The 13,132-nt window shown below is 39.4% G+C and overlaps 1 protein-coding gene across 1 annotated transcript in view; it reads right to left on the bottom strand.

Annotated features, from left to right (window-relative positions):
• Positions 1 to 11,956, bottom strand: part of rab27b (RAB27B, member RAS oncogene family) — a 75,245-nt gene extending 63,289 nt beyond the window's left edge. Inside the window, exon 1 of the mRNA XM_010751601.3 lies at positions 11,296 to 11,956. The gene's annotated coding sequence lies outside the window, so the exon portion shown is untranslated. The remainder of the gene's footprint in view (positions 1 to 11,295) is intronic.
• Between the last annotated feature and the right edge of the window lie 1,176 nt (positions 11,957 to 13,132).

Raw genomic sequence — 13,132 nt, 5'->3', positions numbered from 1 at the left:
CATAGAGAATCAGGTCAGTTTTCAAAATAAAAACACCCTGTGCACACTACCAATCGTGAAAACAGCCCAAACGCAGACAATTTAACTATATAGCATATTTATATATTTAGAATCATATTTAGGAGCACATACAACACAGAAATGACCAAATCTAAGCAAGTCTGGTGGGCAAAACGCTACGCTATTCTGAAACTCTGTGCTGTTTTAAATCATGTGGAGAACAAACCAAAACAGCATCGCAGCCGCGAGTGTGACGGAGACAGGCCCGGTGCAGTTTTGGTGTTACACTACCAACTCTAAAAATTTGTACTGTTTAGTAATTATTTTCAGTGACAATTAAGACAAGGCAAAGCAGCTGTGTGACATTTAGTTTACATAGACCTGGAAGGATTGATAGTTAAAAAGGAACTGAGAAATAATATTTATTATTTGGATCATGCATGAAAAAGCATTTAAAAAAAAGATAACAATAAATGTTTGAAAGTGTTAATTATTCATTAAACAAACTTTTTTTCAAACTGATTTAAAAAGTTTCAGGTTAGTCAGTTACTTTTGGTTGCTGCTGTCTCAGTTGATGTTTGGAGACCACAGTATAACGATGGAGAAACAGCATCTATCCATCTTACAGATCCTTCAGAGAACAATGTGTTTCTGCTGGGTATAAATCAACATTAGCCTCCATCATTAAAACAGCACTACCCGGTGAGGGGTTTCCTGTCATGAGAAGTAGTAATCCAGGTATTTATGAGTGAGAATAAAAGAGAAGATACTGCAGAGCTGATTTACTGTCCAGAAGAAGTCTTCATTATTGATCCTACAGTGCTGCTCAGATTTCTGTTCTCACTTTGCCAAGTGGCCCGTTTTGCAGCCACAGAATACATCTCGCTCTCTGTTTCTGTGGTGTAAACTTTTAGGAATGTATTTTTACCAAACAGTCTAATGATGTTCTAATGATAGAGCTAGACTGATGGGCTAATATTAGCTAATTCTGCTTCTCTGTGATACATCTACATGTGCCAATAAATAAAACTGTAATACAGAAATATTTGAATTAATCAAGAAAATGTGTCTCCATTCCACAGCTTGTCCACCAAAGTGAGGAAGTAAGAAAGAATATCTCCTAAGTATATACAACCTCAAAATTGATTGACATGTGTTTGAGCAATGGCTCTTTAGAAAGCCGTCAGTGATACAGTGTTTCTTTAACGTGTCTTGAATGCATTTCTAAATGCATTACTGACTACTGAAATCATCATTTTCTGATCAGCCACCACTTGAATTGTTGATTGAAGACATCAACAAAAGATGTTACTGACATAATAAAAATCAATAATAAAACATTGCAAAAAATAAATGAAAATATTCCACAAATTCAACTGATTCAAATGTAAAATGCCATTTACATCAAATTAAATGTTAATAAAACAAATGAGTAATCAAATAAATAGTAATGATGATGATACGCAATTTTTACTTTCTTATTTTTAGCTCCTCTCGGATGGATGATTGTTCCAGCAGTTTGGAGTATAACAGCTCAAAGCAGCATCACCAAATGTTTTTGTTCTGCTTTGTGGAACAGCAAAAGAGAAAACTAGAGGTTCACTAACCAAAAAGCATTCGTGAGAGGTAGACTGGTGCAAGGCCATGTAGTGCCTCATCAAAGAAATTTTAAATCAATTTGAAAACTAACAGGGTCAACATCAACGTCAGACTCTTTCTTAACACAACCAACCCACGACCTTCTACCAGACAGGTTTAAGGTGTTCCCACATCACAACGACACATTTGAGACTGACTGTTCAGTTGCCCCTAAATAGTCAGTCTCCAACTGTAGGAAAAACTACCTAGCGATGGATGCAACAACTGTACGGCTGAAGAGTGCTTATGTTTGTGTTCTCCTCAGTCTCTGATCTCAAAACTCACCATAAACTCCAGTTCTTTCTGTTAAATAAATACATGTGAGACGATCTGGATGAATGTCTAATCAGTCACCACCTCTAAGTAAAATACCGCGTGCATTTCTTTCTATTCAGTCTTAGTTTTAAATTCTCTCTCTCTCTCTCTCTCTCTGCTGTTTATCCGGCTGTAAGTTATGCAGACTGACTGGCTGGACTGAGCAACACACTTGAGATCAAATTGTTAACCCGAATGTGTCACGGCATCTCCATCCTCACACCAAAAGACAGCTACAAACACTGCAGAGAGCTGGAAACAATGCACAAGGTTTGGCTGACTGATGTTTAATATCACTTAAGTTTTGTATTCAGTTAATATTCTTAATACGTATCATGACAATTTCACAGTGTCAAAATGAATGCTTTCAACTGAAGCAACTAATAGCATCAGTACTACACCGTCTAGTAAATGTGTTAATAATGCTGCTGCATACTTCAACCAATCATAACTTCATCAGTCATACAGATATAGAGCTAGACCATCAAAACAAAATATTATGATTTCATGGCAGTTCAATAATATGTAATCATTTGTCCGCCATACACCAGACACCATTGTAATATCTGCTACTACAATCTCCTCGGCATCGACATCCACACTGACCAGCTACAGCAACTTCAAGACTCATCACAGTGCTTGTCAGATCGGCACCCCAAGTAGAGAAACGCATTATCCCAGCACTAACTAAAATTTGATTCTAAAGTTTAAAGTCTGTGTAAAGGCAATTCTAAGATTTCTTTCAAAACACATTAAATATGTTGGAAAATAGTTGCTGACAACGTGTGAAAAGACTTTGAACGATATATTACAGAAATGTGGAGTTAGAGTTAAAACAGTTTTTCACCACTTTTCAGTCTCAGGATTTTTGTGGGCGGTCCTTAAAGGGTGGCTCGATGACACGCTGAAGCCACCCTGAACATACCCTTGCACCCCTAGCAGAGCTAGAGATGAATTCATCTCACTCAGTGTTTCAAAGTCATTTTCTGAACTCATCTGACATTTCAGTCGCTTCAAAATGACTGCTTGACTGCTCCCACGAGTGGGCGTGGCTTCAGCACATTCAGAGAACACGCCCCCACAGTCCTGGAGCTGAGACCTCATTTTAATTTTAATTAATTTAAAACTTGTCGATATTTTCAATCATTCAAATTTGGCTGGGTGGTTAATAACACTTTCCTCTTTGGTCTGACAAACAAATTCTTATTCTTACTTTACATGGATTTTAACTAATGAACCCTCTGGTTTCTTCATGCTTCAGTCATTATCAGGATACTCTTATCATTGATTAATATAGAAAAAATATATAGTTGCTATGTCATACCAGCCCTACTTTGTAATATGGGGGGTATAAAAGCAGAAGGCAGGGCAACAAAACCAACAAATGTGTTTGCTGTAGGCTCAAAACCATTAAAACCTTACAAGTTTCATCTGGTGTGATAAAGCTCAGCTCCAACGGATCACTGAGTTTATTTTGATCGGCATTCATTCATCCCAGCTCTGGTTTGTAATTTAGAAGAAAAATAAAACAGGAAAACTATAGAGGGCTCTTTGTGTGCAACCTGCGATTATGCTTTAACACAAATTACTGCTTCCAAGAAACGTTTCAGTCACTAAAACTTAATTCTGCTGACAGCCAAATATGAAAGTGCATGCACCACACTTCACTTGGAGATGAGTGTTACTGCAGTCAAGCCCTTGGTATCAGGTGGAAATCTTATTTATGCATTAATCATCTTAGGAAGGTTGAATCCTGCTGCTTCTGGTCAATACACTGCAGGTGGGTGGCAGGAGGAAGAGAGAGAGAGAGGCAGAGGCAGAGACAGAGAAAGACAGGGAGTGAGAAGAAAAGGGCATACTGGTTAGGGAGAGCTATCCCAGAGTTAAAAGGTCACCGAGAATCATCACAGCAAAACACCTGACCTGTATTCTCTCGGGCTGTAATTCTCTTCGGATAAACCTCAAAAATGCAACTGGATTTAAAAACATTACCATGGAAACTGCTGGTACGCCTCATAAAAAAACTAAATGACAATGGCATGATACAATGATCTGCAGACTTGCACATGAAACAGTTTGACTGTGACTCCAAATGACTGGTCTCTCAGATCAGATCAGATTGATCTCTACAGAAAGAGGAGGTGGTAGACAGAGCAGGAAGGAGGAAGGGATATACAGTTCTCACATTATCCAGGTTTCTGATGGCCTGCATCTGTACAGGAGAGTCTCTGACTGATATTACTGTACAGTGGGATATTCTGTATAGTGTCCTATAATAATAATTATCCCAAAGAAAAGTTTTCAACAAACACATGTCAGAAGTAATTTAGAGGTGTGTAAAGTGCCACTACAAAATGTCCTTAAAATTGGCTTGGTAGCTATAATTCTAGGGTCCAAGGTTCCTCTTTGAGTCATCCTCTCCTGGTTCTAGCCATAGGGCCTAGAATTTAAGTGTGTTCGGGTAATATATAAAATGAGTTTATTTGTAGATGATATCTTTTTGTTCCTTGCAGACCCAGCTGGCTCTGTCTTAGCAGACTTTTTACATTTCACATTTTCAAGATGTACCCCCTTGCAAAATACTCTTTTTGAAGTCTGTGAAGGTACTTCAGGTTCAGGTCATCCATGAAGACATTTCACCTCTTTGTCATCTACAACCCAGTTGCGCCAGATTTCTCTTCTCAAAGATACTGCTTTAGAAACAATCTTGGTTACAGTAGACTTGGACAGACCCTTTCAGCTGGTCACCACAGGGGTATAGTATGTAGGTAGTAAATACTCAGGAGTTGACCGCTGGTCAACAACCTAAAGAATTTCTATAAACTGAATTACATTCTTTCATGTTAATTGAAAAAGATAGGAAGCCCGAACAGGTAAATAGAACTACCCTTATTGTCACTGGAAATAATTAGCTTTATCAACACCTGAGTCCCTTTTTTCAAGCATCTGGATAAGATGGTAAGAATCCCAAGAATCCCAAGACTCCAAGAGTAGGATTAGGCAAACTGACATGGCACAATCTTGAAAGCCTACATCTCCCCAACAAAGTGTATTACTGTGTGTCACAAATTTGATTTGTTTCCTTTTAGTTTGAACCTGCTCCTGTCACTGCTTGGACCCAAATAGAATTATTTGAACTGGGTAAAACCATTGCATGAAACATTACATACAGAGGACATTCAAATATAAATATAAATAATAATTAAATATATATATATATATATATATAATATTATATATATAATCTTTTATATATTATATCATTAATGAGAATCTCTTCAATGCATTTCATGAAACTGGTGTGAATTTCACTAATTCTTTGACTTTTTTGATCGCAAATATTGCAACTCTGGCTGACAAAGGAATACCTGTAAGAGAATTGCTATACAAAGGGGACTTTTGTCAGCTGTCAGAGGCCCCGCCACCCCCCGCGACCCTAGTGAGGATAAGCGGTTACGATAATGTAGTGTATACTAGGACTGTCAAAATTGCTCCAAAATGAGTGTTATACAGTTGTCCCTCTCTATAACGCGGTTCACTTTTCGCGGACTTGCTGTTTCACGGATTTTTTTTTGTGTAATTTTGCATGTTTTTTTTTTTACAGCGTACTGTACAGCAGTGTTTCCCAACCTTTTTTGGCTTGAGTACCCCCTGAGCCCTTCTTGTCCTCAGGAGTACCCCTCACAAATATATGCGTTGAAAATTCTCAAAAAAATAGAGCATAACACAGTGTTATAGATGAAAATCATTTTATTTAATCTTCTAAAACTGAACATAAAACTTGTCAGGCTCTCTCTCCTTCTTTTTAGGCATCACTTAAATGCAACATAAGAATAAAGAATATGTTTTCTGGAAAAAAATAATTGGCCAAAATAGCCTGAATACTAAATCAAAATAACCTTCAAAATACAGCAGGTAACATTTCTCTCTCTCTCTCTCTCTCTCTCTCTCTCTCTCTCTCTCTCTCTCTGTAACATAACTGTAAATTTAACTAACATGTATTCATCACAAAACTGTGTGTGAGTATCCTCCATTCTCCTTAAACAGGCATTTTTATTGTTAATATCTGAAACAAAACCTGTACCTGTACTGTAGTTGTCTGGTCTTTAGTGAGACACCTGAGCTTTCTTGTCTTTCATCAGCTTAGCTACATCTGGGCAGATGGGCTGGCTTCATTGCGCTGTTAGCCAACATTTCACCACAGAAAAAACACTGAGGTTGTGGTAGTTCCAAAGACGTCGTAGACGTAAAACCATAAAAAATATATTTATCATTGTACAGCCTAGGTTTAGATTTTGCCTCTTTTTTTCGTTTCTCTGCTGTCTCCTCCGATGTCCCCCCTGGACCCAGATGAGAGACTGGACGTTTTAACCATTTATCCATCATGTAGCAGCCACCAGATATTTTTAATATGCGTCATCCGTTGTCATGGCTTCCATTGTATATTGTGTATCAGGCCATTGTCTTCCCGAGGAAACGAGTTCCAGCCGCAAAAGTACCGTTTTATTGATGAGCAGGATATGACATTGCTGAGAATATTTAGGCCTAGGCCTATCATCTTGGAAATTGTAGGCCTATTAAATAAATTACTTACACAGCAGACATTCTGTTGTCATATTACGAGTTTTTGGACTACAGTTTTTGTAACGCCTTCCATATTACGAGTTTTTGGACTACAGTTTTTGTAACGCCTTCTTCAAAATAAATAAATAAATAAATAAATAAATCTCCCCATGCGCGGCGTACCCCCTGCAGTACCTCCGCGTACCCCTAGGGGTCCCCGGTTGGGAAACACTGCTGTACAGTATGAACGCGCATTGTGTTCGGCACCGTGACGGGAACTGTGAAATACGCGTGAGTTACTGGTAATAATTTCTTATGTGTCAAACCTCGTAGACTGATCATTAAAATTAAATGTGTTAAAAATGTTTGGCCTTGAAAACAGGTTTTGATCTTTGGTTTCATCTACTAATATAGTATTGTACTTATTTTTGTTAAATCTGCGAAAGTTTGAACTTTGAGAGTGTTTAAATAAGAGAGATATGTGAGAAAATGTTAATGCCTGTCTGAGAAAAGTGTATAAAAGTGTGTGGTTAGGGGTTTTACGGCCTTAAAACATGTATAATAATTGTAAAACTTACTTCGCGGGTTTCGTTTATTGCGGGTTATTTTTAGAACGTATCCCCCGCGATAAACGAGGGACCACTGTATTCACGAATATTCGCTCTAAAAAAAAAACACATAGGTTGGAACCACTTGAATAACTATATTTGAGCATTATGTCAATAACAGGACAAACTAATACAATGAGACATAACTACTTGTATAGGTATTTTTCTATAGAAAACATACCTACACATTACAAAATAAGTAAATGAACTAATGGCCTATACCGTAAAACTTTTAAGACCATAGACCTCTCTCTTGCCCTTGCTACCCTCTGCGCAGTCGAGGCTCTGCATTTTTGCCATCTACTGACCAAAATCCGAAGTATTTCCAAACAGGGCTTTTTAGGTTGCTTGGAGTCCAAACCACTCTCTCTGCTGCCGAGTTGGGCTCTGAACTTTCTGCCATTTCGTTTTTCTCTCTGCCATCTGCATCTGCCACGGTTTTCACGTTTTTTTCGCAAAGCAGCCACTGATGTGTTTTTTTCAACAGTCGAATATTCATTTTCACAATCAAGTGTCCGTTTTTGTTTTTTTTTAATCTTCAAATATATATTCGAATTTAGAATATTCGTTGACATCCCTAATGTATTTTTAATTCAATAATGTACTTTCTTCCCTATAGCTCAAACAGATTTCCTCAGGAATAACCGTAGTGATCAAATGGTCTTTGCCAGGTTTATTCCATGTTGAACATCTGCTCTGTGATAACCAAGGTCTATACAAATTCATGACTGTGTGTACTGACTGTTAATGCAAAAGTGCCCTAAGCCAAACATACATAAATCAAAAGAAGAAGGCAGTAATCAGACTTAAACATGACTACAGATGAGCTCTTGTTGATGATGTGAATTGTAATTGGTCATAATAGGTCACTGTCGTGTCTCCTGTTTCAGTTTATGGTGTTTGTATGGAATGTGAGTAACCGGGTTATTCATACATGATTTTTATGAGCACATGAAAATGCAAATTGAGTAGCAGTAGTTTCAATTAATGATTTGATGGCAAGTGTCAGCCCCCAGAGTGCCTCCCTGCAGAGTCTGCCTGTAGGCTCTTCTCAGCATCAGCTGTTGCGAGCAGCGGGTGGTTTTCTACAATGTGATGCACAAACATTGTTGTGACAGACTTTTACACCATCTAAAAACTATTTTCCAAGAACTATTACAGTGCAACGTTATGCTTTCTTATTTCAACTGTTAAAGACTTATGACCAAGTGTCACCTGTGACACACTGCTCGGCTTTAAAAGACAAAAAGTTTAGCCAGCAGAGCACTAAGAGCCTGATGTGAATAGTTTTATCATGTCAGCAGTTTTCAGTAAATCTGACAGGATGTGACAAACAGCCATAACTCTCCCGCTGCTTTTGTTGATTAATTCATGTCTTTATGAGAGTTTAACAAATGAATAGCGACTTTGAGGAAGCTGGGACCTTCAGTGTATAATAATACCAGCAAAGATAACAAACCCACGAGCCAAATGTAATCTGTAATTTCCATTATGAGTCCATCAGCAAGGAATCAACTTGGATTGATACCAGAGATGTGAAACAATAAAGCTGGCAGCAGCTCAAGGGACAGCGAGTGCATTACCAAACCAATAAAGGCTGCTTCCACTAATTACCTCTGCTCCTTCCACCTTTGTTTACAAACTGATTTATGAGTCAACAAATACCCTGAGTCTACCTATGGAACGGAGAGATGCTCATTCTGCCACAGTGGCAGGGGAGCTGCTCATGTGTATGGATCTGAAATATTATCTCTCATTCAGGGAAACACCTGGCGGAGGACTTTACGGTGAATTTAGAAACAAGTGTCTGTATTTGATGCGTGACGATGTTCATCCTCGATATCTTTTCATCGGTTCGCACCTTATCAGTTGCGCCGTGTGACAGATGTTCTGCGTCACATCTTTTACCTTACGATATAATACTGAGGCCCAGGGCCGGTCCTAGCTATGGGCAATGTGGGCGGCCGCCCAGGGCGCATTCTCCGTGGGGGGCGCACGAACGCCCGAAAAAGCAAAAAACCTCGGTAATTTTCGAATCCGCTCATTAAGTTAGCGGAGCGGACGCCCCGGGAGCGGGGTGTTGACAAGGCAGAGGGGGGAGTCGGACAGACCGATGGGGGCGCACGCATCCAGGGGCGCACGGGCGGCCGTTAGGGCGCCGGAGAAAATGTTCGCCTCGGGGGGGGGGTGAAGGTTCGCCCAGGGCGCAAATGTGGTCAGTTCACTGACTCTTTCACTAACCTCCTTCACCCAGGTTAGACTCTTTTTACAATCTGTTTTTTATTATTTGATTAAATCTGGAATAGATTCAAAATATGATATATTTTGGCCAATAAACTAATTGAAATATGAAGAGTATAAATGGAATTATAGAAAACAATTTAGGTCTGACAATCTAAATGTTCCGTAAAAGTACAGATATTTTTGTGACAGAACAGTTCTTAATAAAGATACTACTGTAATTATAAGTGCAAACTATGAACAACTGTGTTGGAAAACATTATCTTTCTCGATCAAAAACATTAAAACTCAAGGACAGCTAAACTCCAAAAGGTGCATTTCGGTAAGACACATCCAATTGCTGAGTTTAAAGCTCTTCTGTTTGCCATGCTAACAGTAAGCTACAGATTACACTGAAAAAACGTTCAGCCCTTAAACATGAAAACATTTTTTTTTTTTTTACCAGTTGTAGAAATCCTGTATGAGAGAAAATGAGACACATTCTGTATCTGTGATTTAGGAGCAGATAGCAAACTCTGCTCCATGCACAATACTCTGTCCAACCGTTAACATGATAAATATGTCAACAATCTAAAAATATGGTAAGCTGCTTTAAAAGCACATTCATTTGGGATAGGATCTCCACCTATACTGTATATTTAATGTCACCATTCAACATTTATAAAAAAAAAAATTAGAATATGAGGTACAGGATAGGTCCAGAGCCATCCACAGCACCAAAACTGTTCAATGGAAACATTATTTCTCAGAAAGTAAATGAGAAGAACTATCAGCTGTAAAACTATAGCATTAGTATAGTACAGTATTTTAAAAAAAAAATTAATATAACTACAGGGTCGGAAGTATGTGGACACAAACAAAACGTATTGTCACTGTAAATTTAAGCTTTATATCTTAATTGTTTCTCTAACTATCTCTTTTGTGAAACACCTGTCAAAGTTTTTAAAAAACATGTCCGGGTATTTTAACTTCAACACAAAAATGGAGCCACTCCTGCTTCATCAGGATTGTGTGGGTGTGGTTTGGGATTTAAAATAAATACAGATATCGTTTATGTGAAATACCAACAACAAAAATATTGTTTTCATGTAGGACCCAATCCCTAAAAGCTAATTGAAAAAATACACCCATAAACATGCTGCTATGACAGCCTCCACTCTTCTGGTTTCAGGCTTTGTACCAGATTTTGGAAAGACGGCTGCAAACATTTGCTCCCATTCAGCAACAAAAGCACTACTGTCAGTCAGCCGCTGACTTTGGGTGACCAGGCCTGGCTCTCAGTCTGTGCTCCAGCTCATGCCAAAAGGTGTTGGTGATGGTGATTGAGGTCAGGGCTCAGAGCAGGACAAGTCTTCCACATCCAACTTGGAAAATAATTTTCTTCATGTTGCTTTGTGCACACACACACACACACACACACACACACACATTTTAAAACAGGAAGGGCTCTAACTAAGTTGGAGACGCACTGTTGACTAACATGTCATTCATATGGGGGCCTGCATAAAACTACAAACTCAGGTGAACTATCATGGCACATACACACACGCCCACACAGACTCAAACGCCAGCTCTATGCATGATAGATCACGTCCACACACACACACACACACACACACACACACACACACACACAGTACGCAGTAATTTGCCTAAACAGCCACCAATGTGCATGTGCGCTTTGCGTGTGCAGCGGCTGATAGAGGACTGTGGCTTCGGAGGCTGCAGACACTTTGCTCCTGAGCAGAGCAGATCCTCCGGCAGCCCTGCACCGGGCTATGACTCATACCGCTTGCTCTCTACTGATGCTGGAAACGACAAGTAACACGGAAACGCACCGATCAACAACAAGCAAAACGAGCATCTGCACCAGGCGCGAGCCCGTGAGGATGTCCCGGAGACATCTCTTCCTGTCTCTTTTGGTGCTTACCTTTCTTTGACGTTATAGAAACAAACTCAGATCCTCCTCTCAGGTGTCTGCTGCTGTTGCTGCTGCTGCTGCTGCTGCTGCTGTTGCTGCTGCCTGGCCAGTTCGTCTCCTCCTCCTCCTCCGAGACGTCGCATCTCTCCCACAGTCCTGGTGAGGAGGGAAAGATCCACGCAAGAGACCACGAGAGCTGCCCGGAGCTTCGGCGTGACGGCCCCGGCGGAGTGTGCGGTGAGGGTGCAAGGCTGAGAGGAGTGCTCGAGCGTACCTCTGAGAGTCCAACCAGTCTGATGGATGTCGCTCGGCTTCCTCGAGGGGTGGAGGATTGACGCGCCTGCCGCGTTCAGGGGCTCCTCGAAAACTGGGATTTCTGTTCTCGTCTTTCCATGTGCTTTTGAGGATATGGAAGTGGAGGGAAGACAATAAAACCGGCATACAAGCAATGCTAGGCTGGATAAACTAACTAAATGTGTTGTTTTTACACTTTGGTTTTTGAACAGATTTAAACTGAAGTATAACATGTTTAACAGTGAACTGTTTCTCACCTGCCAGCCTGTAGGATAAACTACAGCAAGCAGCAGTCTCTGTGGCTGTGAAATGAAGCCTATGCAGTAGTGCCAAAAACTGCAGTTCCTCAAACGTCCACTTGAGGCTGACTCCAGAAGTGAGCCACTCTCCATAAGTCCCCATGTTCAAATGTCCAACTTCACAGCAGAAATAAACATGTTTACAGCCTGGTACAAAAAACTGTTTTGGTCTCTATAGCTAATTTCCCCGTTCATGACTGAGGGTGAATTTATATACAACTCACCTGTTTAAATTATATTAAGGCTTAAAGTTATGCAGCGTGGCTGCTTTGATTGACAGGTGGGTGTCTGATGCTGACTGATGCAGTCCAGGTCTGTATGCCACTTTCTACAAGAATAACTTTTTAATATATTTGCTAGTAAAAACCAGAGATATTATTCTTTAATTTATTATCCAAATGTTACCTCATGTCACTACATTATCGCCTTATTTGTAAAGAGAATGTTGAATAATTTGGACAGCCACTGCTGTACTTTTAGTATTTTGGTATGATCTTTTCACATTTTAGCATGTTTTATCATTTAAATGAATGTAATCTCATTAGTGTTATGTTAGTGCGCTTTGAATGTGACTTTTCACAACATCTTGAAAATGACTACTGGTTTTGTAAAGGTGCACTCACTTTTGTTTCATACTGTTTAATGGTGGTATGATTGAATATGCACAATAACAAACACTGCTTCATCGGCTTACAACACCCCAAAATAAATAAACATAGATTAAATTCACATATTTGCACACACACACACACACACACACATACACACAAAAACACACACACACGGAATGTAAAACTGATAATTCTTGCATGACGTGAAGGCAGCATCGTGTGTATATGGGGGCTACACATTTGTAATCTAACCTGAAAAGACGGGAGTCAACGGGGTCCTAGCGCCTGCGGATTACTTCTCCATTCACTATGGTTTAAATGTTCAACAGGTGGAAACACAAACAATCCTTGTCCGGATATTTTACTTGACTAAATCAAAAAGAACAGCGTTAAATGAGATTGAAATCAAATCAAATTCAGGGACGTTCCATTAGATAAAATTTAATTTTTCAAACTCCACAGTACAGTGAGTTTTATTTTTTATTTTTATTTTTTACAGAAAATCTGATCATCTTTTTACAAACAGAGAAAAAATGTTCTAACTCAAAGTACAGTAAAAGTGAATCTGAATGAATGAATGAATGAATGAATTTGAGTTAGATGGTCCAGTGAGGCTGATGTATGGACTTATCAAATATATTT

The sequence above is a fragment of the Larimichthys crocea genome, unplaced genomic scaffold (assembly GCF_000972845.2).
Source record: "Larimichthys crocea isolate SSNF unplaced genomic scaffold, L_crocea_2.0 scaffold82, whole genome shotgun sequence".
NCBI classification, from domain to species: Eukaryota; Metazoa; Chordata; class Actinopteri; family Sciaenidae; genus Larimichthys; species Larimichthys crocea.
Note: the sequence above shows the minus strand (reverse complement) of the source record. Positions and strands in the feature narration are given on the sequence as shown.